The 11,291-nt window shown below is 33.9% G+C and overlaps 1 long non-coding RNA gene across 1 annotated transcript; it reads left to right on the forward strand.

Annotated features, from left to right (window-relative positions):
* The first annotated feature begins 5,785 nt into the window (after positions 1–5,785).
* Positions 5,786–10,549, forward strand: LOC134261272 (uncharacterized). The gene is made up of 2 exons (XR_009990785.1): positions 5,786–5,936; positions 9,935–10,549. It is a non-coding gene; the product is annotated as an uncharacterized LOC134261272 (long non-coding RNA).
* Positions 10,550–11,291: the final 742 nt, after the last annotated feature.

An 11,291-nucleotide genomic window follows, 5' to 3' on the forward strand; every position in this document is an offset into this window, starting at 1 on the left:
GACAAAGAAGGTGGGTGAACAAGGAAAGCGAAATACCCTTAATGCAACATATGACGTTGAAAGTCAATTGTATGTAAATCATAATTTCCTTTCAATTGATAATCAAACATTAATGTATATACTTTTATGTAAAATTTCTATAATTTCAGAATTTCTACAAAATCTCAGAAGGTTTAAACTATTTGCCTATGAAATAGCAATACACAATAAAGAAGGCAATCTTCTCCATGATAAACTATGACACCATTTTTGGATATGAATGGATCATAGCTCCATTTTTTTTTTAAGAGTTAATCCAAGCTTAACATACATGTTTGTCAACAAAAACATGGAATTAAGAGCCATTATTCCTTAAATGTATTTATTTAAACTTTAGCCAAAACCTTATCATTTTTCTTAGAAATACAATAAAATCAATATCAAAAAGACGATATGTAGCGTAGGGGTTAGTGAGTTACTCTCAAAACAAAATTATTCTTAGGTTTCAAATGGCCAGGGTTCGAATCCCACGCATTCCACATATATTTTTAAAAGAAGAATAATTTTTGCCGAGTATTTTACCGCAGACAAATTTTGTTTATCAGAGCTTCACAATTTTCAAAAATGAGGATTTTACTCTAAATACTTTAAATAATCTTGAAAGATTAGTCATAATTCAAGGTGATGAGAGAAGGAATTTAAGGACATACGCAACGTACCTTACCTATTGATAATTTTCCAAGATCTCCTAAATTTATACTTAATAATATCATTACGTGTTCGTAGACAAAAAATCAGCATGCGTAACCAGGGCTTTTGAAAAGATATCGAATTTTGAAAATTTTTGCATTATTCAAATAAAAATGTACAAAAAGTTTAAAACATAAATTCCAGATTTTTTTTTCATCAAAAATTGTTTTAGAAGAGGTGTACAAATTCATATATAGACATTAAAAATATTGTACACAGCTCCTTTATTTAGAGGAACTCTTCAACTCCAGGGAAGAACCCAAAAAAGTTCAAACTATGTTGCATATGACCTTCATATTCAACAGCAAAAAAAAACAAGCTAATTCAGAGAATTTGTGTCCCCCGCTTAGGGAAAAGTAAACCATGCGAAGTTCGGGGGTCGGGGGGGGGGGTCGGTGGTTCGGATTCCCTTTACTGAATTTGTAGAATTATTAAATGTATATAAATGTATACATACAATGTAAGCAAATAAAATATGCCAATATGGATATAAAGGTTTGATGGATTATTCTTTATTATGTGTGTAGAAGATTTTTTTTTTATATGGAATATTTATCACACTGTAATGATGATATTATGAGTTTGTACAAGCCAGACCTCATAAATTTTTCATTTCACATGCTGAATACTATCGTTTAGTAAAAAAACAAAAAGTATTTCAAAAAAAAAAATGGATCGTCCGAAATGCGATCCCGGGCCCTCTCACATGTGAAGCAAGAGACATACCACTCGACCACGGAGCCGCTGTAATATGGCAGCAATTGTATACAAACATGAAGTGACAGACATGTATATATTCACGTTCGATATTGTCAAAATTTTACACAATGCATGGTGTCTAATTTAACCTTTATTAAACTAATAGATGTAATAAGAATATAAAGTCCGCCGAGAACCTGTTTTATACGTAATAATTCTCCTCATGTCCCTGTGCTAAAAATAGCGACATGTAATACAATATTAATACTAAAACAAACGGGGCAGGGCACTTTGAGAGGGATGAGAGAGATCCTAGGGAGTTTTGGTATAAAATTACACAAAATTTCACAAGATAATTATGTCGTTTTCACAAGATAATTTTTTTCTGGTATTTAAAAAAAATAATTGCGTGTCCTAAATATACCACCGTATATTCAGCATGTGAAATGAAAAATTTATGAGGTTATAAAATCATCATTACAGTGTGATAAATATTCCATATAAAAAGAATCTTCTATACACATAATAAAGAATAAGCAATCAAATCTTTATAAACATATTGACATACATGCATTTTATTTGCTTCAGTATACATGTATACATTTAATAATTCTACAAATTCAGTCAGGGGGATCCGACTTTTTCCCTAAGCGGGGGACACGAATTCTCTGAATTAGCTTGTTTTTTTTAAAAGGACGTAAAATAAAGATAGTATTTCTTATAACCTTAGATTTTTCAATACAAATCTGTGAATCTTTGCTTGAGAGTATGTACTGGGGGGGGGGTAGAGGGGCACAACTCTTGAACCCCTCCTTTCAAAAATTGCTGGATCCGCCCCTGTATTCTGAATAGTAAGCAGTACGTTTTATTCGAAAGTGTAGCTGTGATAGCTTTAATGCAACTTCACTTCGGGTGCAAAAGAGGAAAGAAAGGTACATTGTCATTAAAATGGTTATTTCGATCGGTGACCTACCATGCAAGGACAGGGTACATTCCTCAACAGTATTGTATTGTATGTGTATAGTTTATTGCCAAGAACCATACAGTTCATAGGTTTAATGTATATACATAAATCAGTTTGTACAATATATGTATATTATAACCATAATTTCAATATCATGTGTACATTCAGTAAAGCAGGATCATAGTAAAGAATCTTACCGTAGTGTGGTACATGTTACAGTAAGTGAATCTACGTCCTGAACACAGGCACCTGACGTTACTTTTTTTACATTGATCAAAAAATATACCCCTATTAGGTAGGGGTATATTTTTTATTAAAAGAAAAGTAGGTAGCATCAGGTGCCAGTGGTCCTGAATAAGGAAAACGAAACAATTTCCTGTGTAGTTGAATGCTGGCAACCGGTGTATACCAAGTTATTTTTGTAACTAGCTAGGCACAATTCACACGCCTGTTCATCCTGTGACATCCATAACCATGATAACCCCTCCCAATTTTTCCGTAAATATCATTAAGCGAACTACATGTATTGAAGGAAATGATTTATTCGAAAGCAAAGGATATTCATATCAGTTTACTATTACATACAAGAGTAGTTCTTTTACCCATCCATCAGATGCTCGAATAGAAATTACCACAGTAAATGACGAGAAACAATGAGGATGGTCCATGTGTCCTTTTTTGCTAGAGTTTCAATGACGTCGGGTGCAAATTGAAATGGGGGAGGGGAGGGGTGGGGGGCTAATTGAAAGAGAAACAAATTCCAACTAAAAAACGAGACAAGCAAAACAAAAAGAGTATTTGTCCATAGTCCAAACACGATAATCCTTATTTCGTGAGGTAGGTGGGATGGGGTGGGGGGAGGTGGATCGAACTTCTATCAGTACATTTTTTTCAAACACTACCACTTACCCTTCTTTTACTATACACTGCAACGTGTCTGTTGAAATGGGGGTGGGGTTGAAGGGGAGGAGGAAACCTACGACCCAATATTCATTGCCTATCTTATCTTTATCTTTGCAAAAAAGATAGGGGAGCAAAGCCCCCCCCCTCCCCCCGTTTTGACGCCTATGAGTTTAATGTCTTACAGTGACATGCATATATTCATTATATTGTGAATATTTTATTCTTAAACCTATTATTTATGCAAAAGACTAAGTTAAGCGTGTTTCCTTGACTCAATTAAGAAGTACGATTCAAGCGAGACAATTCAAATTTCCGTTACATGCATATGTAGTCGTTGTGCACAGCATGCTCTAAATTTTTATATCACTTTACTTTACTAATTTTTATTTTCTTCGATGGTTGTCTGAATGATTACCAAAAGAGGAGAATTTTCCCACACCATTGATAGACTACTTGATCATTATCGAGCTGTACATGTACATAATCAGAGTTGGAGATGTGGACTTTCCAGAAATGTGTACAACCTTTTTTTTGTCCCCCGCTTGAAAAGAAGGGGGTATTAATTTGGGTCTGTCCAGCCGTCTGTCCGTCCGTCCGTCCGTCTTTCTGTCTGTCTGTAACGCTTTCGTTTCCACATGATATCTCGAGAACCCTTTGAGCTTTTGCAATGAAATTTTGCATAGCAACTCCCTATGGACTAAAAAAGACCCCTATTTATTTTGAGGTCAAAGGTCAATGTCATAAATAAGCAAATTCTGTCTGTTATAATACTTTCGTTTCCACACGATATCTCGAGAATCCTTTGAGCTTTTGCAATGATATTTTACATAACAACTCCCTGTGGTCTAAGGAAGACCCCTATTGATTTTGAGGTCAAAAGGTCAAAGTTCAAGGTCGTAAATTTATACATTCTGTTTGTATGAAACACTATCATTTTCAGGCCATATTTCAAGAAGATTTTGAACTTTTGCTATGTAATTTTATACCAAAACTCCCTAGGACCTCTCTCATCCCTCTCAAAGTGCCCTGCCCCGTTTGTTTTAGTATTTATATTGTATTATATAACTGATGCATCCGCATATGGTACCCCAAAGTCAAGTTCATATGTAAGCAAATAATCCCAACTCCAGTAGAGTTCAAAACTGTTCGTACCCAAAATTAAGGTCTTATCACAAGAAAATTGAAGAAATGCAATTTAAAGTTTTCTTAAAAAGGAGTTAATGCTACAATGTCAAGGTCAAAAGGTAGGAAAATGCTGGTACACTGTACATGTACAAAGAATGTTGTAGGCACATGAAATACGCATGTAAAATATAAAAAGCCAAGTGCATCAATCGTTCGAAAATAATTGCAAAGGTTACGGTTTGGTAAAATTTGCAAAAGTAGGTCAAACACCAAAGTACCAAGGTAAGGGTCAAATAAATTGCTATCCGAAGAGAGGCCTGCCACATGAATAAACAAGAGGCCCATGGGCCACATCGCTCACCTGAGTAAGTTAGCTATGCTGTTCTTTTCAAGATTTCCCCTTGTAATACTAGTACCTATTGTGACCTCATCCTATTCCCAGGGGTCATGATTTGAATTATTTAGAATCTACAATACCCCCAAATGATTCCACACAAGTTTCAGCTTTTCTGGCCCAGTGACTCAAGTACCACAAGTCATCCGTGTACTCTGACAAACGAACAGTAAAGCATTGTCAGCCTTTCCCAGTGTTGACCTAATAAAGAGGGCAATAGGAAGATTTTTATTCTGAGACAGGGAAGTCAAAGGACAAATTCGAGCATATGGATGTATCCATTAATATTACATTTTAATTTTCAAACATCTTTTTTATCTTTAGTGTAATTTTCTGTTTTAAAATATTAATTTTTACTTTTTGATGAAATTAAAATTACATCACGGTAGAATTAGATAGCCTGTTGAATACATCTACATATAGTACATTTTGCATGCAAGTAAATCAGTTAAACGCAAAGAAAACTATTACTTAAATATGTAATTCTTTTCAGGGGATGCTCACTCCTCCATGGCACCTGATCCCACCACTGGTGTTTCGGAGGTCCATATTTGCTCTGCTACTATTTTGTATTGTTTTATGGACTTTTGATCTTGAATACTGTTCGCTTTCTCCATATGTTTCATTCCATTAAGTTAAAGTATGACAAGGTTTTTTTCCTATTGTTGTATTTATTCCAAAGGCCTTAAGACATATTCTACTTTTTCCTACTTCAAATATTTAAATCAATTAATCTTAGCCAGGTTTAGCACACTTTCTACCTCGACATAAATGAAATTCATTGCCCTCAATTATCGGCCACCTACAAATAATACACTACAAAATAAAATCGTTGACGGATTAGCATTGTTCTAAAATGAAGTCTGATTAAATATTCGTTTTACTAACTAGAGTAGATATAGCGGCAAGTGTATTAAAAACCTTTGGACCATTCAACACATAGATTAACCCGACGATTTGTTTCTTTTTTTCTCCTGGATAAGGCACCCTATTGCCAGAGTATAAGATCCTTGTCAACGTTTTAACGCCTGATGTTTATCGACGGGTAAATCGCAGCAAATGTTCCCATGCTTTAATTATAAATGAGGGACGGGACACCTTAATTAAACCTTCTATATTAAGGTAGGTGGTAATGTATCTAGATGCGTTGTTAATAGCCACAATCGGGATCTGATGCATACGCTTAGACACGAACCTTAAATACTCATGTTGCCTAATCTTCAGGAATGGATAGCTAAGGAGACTGGATTTTAAGGCGATGCTCTTATAAGTATATAGGTAGGTAAAAACAATTTTAAGAAAAAGCGATACGCAAAAAATTACTGAAAATACCGAAGAAATTAAAAGGAATACCATTTACTAGAAAATAAGTACTGATATTTTTGTTTGCAATCATCGAAATCGGAGGGAATTATATATATTATTATAGGTTTCTTTTTCGTCTGTCTGTCAGTCTGTCCAACTTGGTTTTCCTCGTTGCTTTTTTTCGAAACGCATACAAATATTGAACTTTTTTTCGGTATGTAAGTGTACATTGTTTCTTCTATCATGTTTTAATGGAACAAAGTTATACCGAACAATGACGAATGAAGCTTAAGTACTAGGAGTTCAAATGCTAGGTATAGATTATACTTTCTGCCTTAAACTGTAATTCTTAATTTGAATGATAAAATACATGTACAATACCATGACTCGTTGAGCTTGGCTTTGTTTGCATATGTTGGATTTTATTTATTTATTTATTTTTTGTAAAGTAAGATTTTCATGAGTAAACTTTTGAATTTGAGTTTTTTAAATTTTGACAAATTTCTTGCTTTTTATTAGACGGCCGTCAGTATCTTCATCTATCCTGATGAAACTGATGTACTCCTTATCAGAAATATTCATTTATTCTTAAAAATTCAATTTGAAGATATCAATAATTTTTACACTCAAATTCTTGGAATATTTAACTTTGTTTTGCGAGGACCCCAATATAGAAAATTAAATTTCTGTTGACAGGTCATTCAAATTTTTATGTGGACAACGATTTCATTGTCAAAGCATGTGTGCTACCGAGTAATTAAATACCTTACAATCAAACATGTGCATTTAAATCTTATGTATTTGCTTTAATTTAATCAATATTTGTTGAAATGCAGAGATTACGGTGTCACCGTGAAATGGCTTTATTAAAGGACCCCTTATTTTTCAGTTGCCTATATATGTATGGATTTTTAAATCTTTGAAAAATCTTTCAGATAAAGCCTTTTCACTAAATGGATACATTAAATATCAGGACTATATTATACTAGTACTGTTGAATCTAATCAAATATACTTTTAAGAAAACATTTATCAGATAAAGTTTGCTACTAGTATATCAATATCCATGAACTCCAAGAAGTCCAATGAAGTTTAACCTTGACTTTTTTAAAACCTTTCTTTTCATAAGTAAAAAAAAATCCCCTTTACTCTAATACATGTAAAAGAAGGATATGGAAATAACGAACAGTATTCAATCTCAACGTCCATTAAACAATATACAAAATAAGAGCAGAGCAAACACGGACCTCCGAAAAATCAGAGGTGGGATCAGGTGCCATGGAGGAGTGCGCATCCCCTGCCGACCGGTCACACCCGCCGTGTGCTCGTTGTCATAATCAGGAAATAGCGGAAAAAATCCGTCGTCAATTCAGTGTATAAATAATGGACTAACAATTGGTATCATGAAAAACGTCAGTCAGCATTTCATTCAATGATAAATTGTATTTGCTGACAAGGTCATTGTATCGACCATAGAATTTACGAAATGATGACTTTAAAGGAGACTGTTGATATTCTTGTTTCATCAACTTGCTTGTCAATAATTTACCTCGTTTAAGAAATTGTTCATACGTAGAGCATGCTCTTGCGTATCGAATGAACTGAGATATATATACTCCGTATGCAGGTGATGAAGGTATATTGCTGCATAAGTAAGGGAAGTTGACGATAGAAAAGTTAAAGTCATCACGTTTATCATATAGCTTGGTTGTTAGATTACCATTAGTGTCTTTTTCAAGTAAAATATCCAAGTATGAAGCAGAAGTGTCGGACTCTGTGGTATCTTTTATCTCAAGCTCACCAGGATATATCGTGTCGACGTAGGAATGGAAATTATCATTATTAATTGACAATACGTCGTCGATATATCTAAATGTCGAGTTGAAGGCCACAGTAAGTGTTTTCTTCTTTTCACGCATAAAATTTTGCATAAATTCTGCTTCATATGAATATAAAAATAAGTCTGCTAATAACGGAGCGCAATTTGTACCCATGGGAATTCCAATAGATTGTTGGAATACCTGGTCTCCAAAAACCACATAGATATTGTCAATCAGAAACTCAAGCATCTTCTTGATATCAACTTCAGAGTACTTATGTGTGCAATCAGAATCTGTTTTAACAAAATAATTTTTCAAATGACCAATGACGAGGTAAGTAAATTTACGAGTTCCATTTTTGTTGAAGAAGCAGCTGTCAATGATATCAAAAAGCCTGGATTTTAATTTGTCGTGGGGAATTGTTGTGTATAAAGTTGAAAAGTCGTAAGTTTTTAAGCTGTTGATTTTTGTAAAGTCTTGTGATTTCAAATTGTCCAAAAGTTCTTTAGAATTTTTAAGTGTCCACATCTGATTTACACCACTTCTTGAATGTATAGTTGTACAGTACTCTTGAACTTTTTCCTTCACTACTGTCAATAATTTAGTGAGAAGTAACGAAAGAGGCTTGGTTGAACATTTACTGGAACCTGCAATGTATCTTTGTTTGTAAGGATTCTTATGAAGTTTCGGAATCCAATATATATAAGGTAGTTCAAATTCATTTTGGCTCTGTGGAATATTAAAAGTATTCAAAACTGACAGGTGATTTTGAAGAATTTCTTCCTTAGAAAGAGAAGTATGAGTATAAGTAGGATTACCACTTGTAGAATTAAATCCAAGTTCTTCTAGAATGCAATTTATATAATGAGCCTTACAAACGAAGACAATGTTGTTACCTGCTTTGTCGGCAGGAACCAGTCCGTACTGATCGTGTAATCTATCTAATTCTTTTTTCACTTCTGGTTTATTGAACACAAAAGGATAGATGGTTTTCATTTTGCCCCTCAATCTTTTAATACGTGACTTTAACATGGATCTGATACATTTAATCCATTCTGACAAGGTGTCAATGTCTTCTTTTTCATATCTGGCCCATCGTCTGGCGTAATTTTCAATAGAATCCATAATATTTATGAAATTCTGACGCCAGTTGAAGGATCGGGGTTCCCTATATTTAGGACCTTTGAAAATAAGTGATCTAAGGTCCTCATTACGAACTATTTTTACATCACGTGTTATATCGTGTCCAGCAGGACTATAGTTATAGGGCGAAGAAGAACATGAACACGAAGGGGGATTATTTTTCAGATAGTCGATATCCAGGCCATGTAAAGTGTTTTTGTAATTGAAAAGTTTGGAAGCAATGGTCGATGTATATTTGTAGGAAATACAAGGTGTAGTCTTTAACTTGAAATATGGTGGAATACAAGACTGGACCCTTTTGTGATTAAGAATATTACTTATATTAACCGCGTCAATTCCTTTATTGGCATATTGAAGTTTAAGGAAAAGACGGATTGTTTTAGCTGCATTTTCTTCCGTGAAACGTGCGGGTTTAAAAAGCCTATGATATGCAATATCCATAATCACAGAACCGAGCCTATATTCAGGTGTCGAGGAATCTAAAATTGGATGTTCCTTGGCCTTTTCAAGAAGACTATTTAAAAGTTTCAAAGGGACAGAGTAAAGTTTTGTTCGAATATGATGTAGACCTAACTGTTGATTTACATAAGGTAGTAATGAATCAAAAGAGACGTCGTGTATTGCAGGTTTATTGTACGAACGATGTCCATGACTACGCTTACGTCTCTGAGTATTGTTAAAAAGTCCCATCACATTTACATTATTACACTGCGGGCTTGAAAGATTTCCAAAAAAATGATTCAAAGAAATTTGTATGCCGAAGAATATTTTAAGAATATAAATCATATTTCAAAGACAAGCTATTTAAAATACATGTAATAGTCTTTCAAAATTATATATATCTAATTTTCAGATTTTGAACAACTACCATGCCTATCATGTGGCCTTGTCCAGGAAATCCCAAATGCAGAAAAATCTACCTCTATGGTCGAGGATTGAAGGCGCATATCGCTTCCTGTAAGCATGCGCAGTCCAAAAGAGTTCGCGGAAGGCGGGAAGCTTTGGAGACAATGTTCAGTGTGGTGTGTTTTACAGAAAGCAGGAACTTGGGAAACATAACTCTAGCCAGACGGAAGGTGCCGGACTTCAGATACGAACCTGCTACCCTGATTAGAATTTAACAATGTATGGTAGCTTTCTAATGCTAGTCATTAACACTATTGTTCAGTGAAATTTAATGTGATGAAATATCGTAAAGCATTTAAAGTCCTATGTGTAAGTGCTAGAAAAATGGATTCTAAGTAGAGAATATGAAATGTGTTTCAACCCTTTTACTTAGAAAGAAATCCTTAATTTTGCTGCATATAAACCGGACTTTTTACGAGCACGTCTTCTACTAAACATGATATCTTGAAAATAATCAGGAAAATTAGATTGCTGAAAATGTTTGAATATAACCGAATAAATTACATTCTACTTTTATTCATTAATGTACGAATCAAATATGATAATAAAATGCAAAAGGTTTTTTTCCCCTGTTGTTTCTTCAAGCAAAATGTGTTGTTTGTAATGACTTTATCTTTGAAAAAGTGAGGGTTTTACAAATATCATTAAGCGTTGCAGCTGCAACGCTTTAAACCATGAATCATTGCATGAATGGTTGACCTTTTCAAACCGCTTATGCTAAACCGCTGCTTAATGAAAGAATTATATCATTAAGCGGATGAGCATGTCAACTATTAATGCAACGATTTATGACATTAAGCGTTGCGTTGCAAGGCAACGCTTGATGATATTTGTATCATTAAGCGGAGTTGTATCATTAGAGGTTGATACAATTCATAGGTACACTGCTCAATAACCCTAAGGTAGGATTCTTCTCTGGTTTCTGACTAGATGAACTATTCAAAGTATATTTGCTTATATGTCTTATATATTTAGGTATAAGAGATTTAAAAGACATTTTTCTTTCCTCATCACAATTGTACAACTTTAAATAGAAATGGTAAACTGCGTTTGAAAACTAACAGGGACTATATTTTTGGAGGAATGGTGGCGTATGAAAATATTTTCGTTTCTGTCTCTCAAAATTATTATAGAAAAATTATTCTAGTTATTATTTTTACACAATCAAAGACTTGCAGAAATTTTCAAATGAAAGTTAAATTAATAATAAGGGACTAAAGTTTCAAAATATATGAAATAAATATGATTTTTCAAGCAAACTAAAACTATGTTAGCTTTTAAAAGCTTCAAATCTAAGTACAGAT

The sequence above is a fragment of the Saccostrea cucullata genome, unplaced genomic scaffold, assembly GCF_032062105.1.
Source record: "Saccostrea cucullata isolate Sc308-1 unplaced genomic scaffold, CSIRO_AGI_Scuc_v1 ctg11873, whole genome shotgun sequence".
Classification (NCBI taxonomy): domain Eukaryota; kingdom Metazoa; phylum Mollusca; class Bivalvia; order Ostreida; family Ostreidae; genus Saccostrea; species Saccostrea cuccullata.